This window comes from Penaeus monodon, chromosome 30 (genome assembly GCF_015228065.2).
Source record: "Penaeus monodon isolate SGIC_2016 chromosome 30, NSTDA_Pmon_1, whole genome shotgun sequence".
NCBI lineage: Eukaryota > Metazoa > Arthropoda > Malacostraca > Decapoda > Penaeidae > Penaeus > Penaeus monodon.
In genome coordinates, this window is record NC_051415.1 from 22,845,314 (window position 1) to 22,845,521 (window position 208).

Sequence of the window (208 nt, forward strand, 5' to 3'; positions counted from 1 at the left end):
GAAATTATTATTAAAGTCTTAAATTTATGAATACCGGGGCTTTTATGATTATTTTGGGCATTATTTTATACAGTGTTTTTATCATGGTACTTATAGCCATGTTAATGCCACCTTCACTACCTTCTTGCCGCAACATTTTCATACGATCGTTATTTCATGGTATGTTTGACTGTCCCGTACACATGTTGTTTCAGATACACTGTAAACG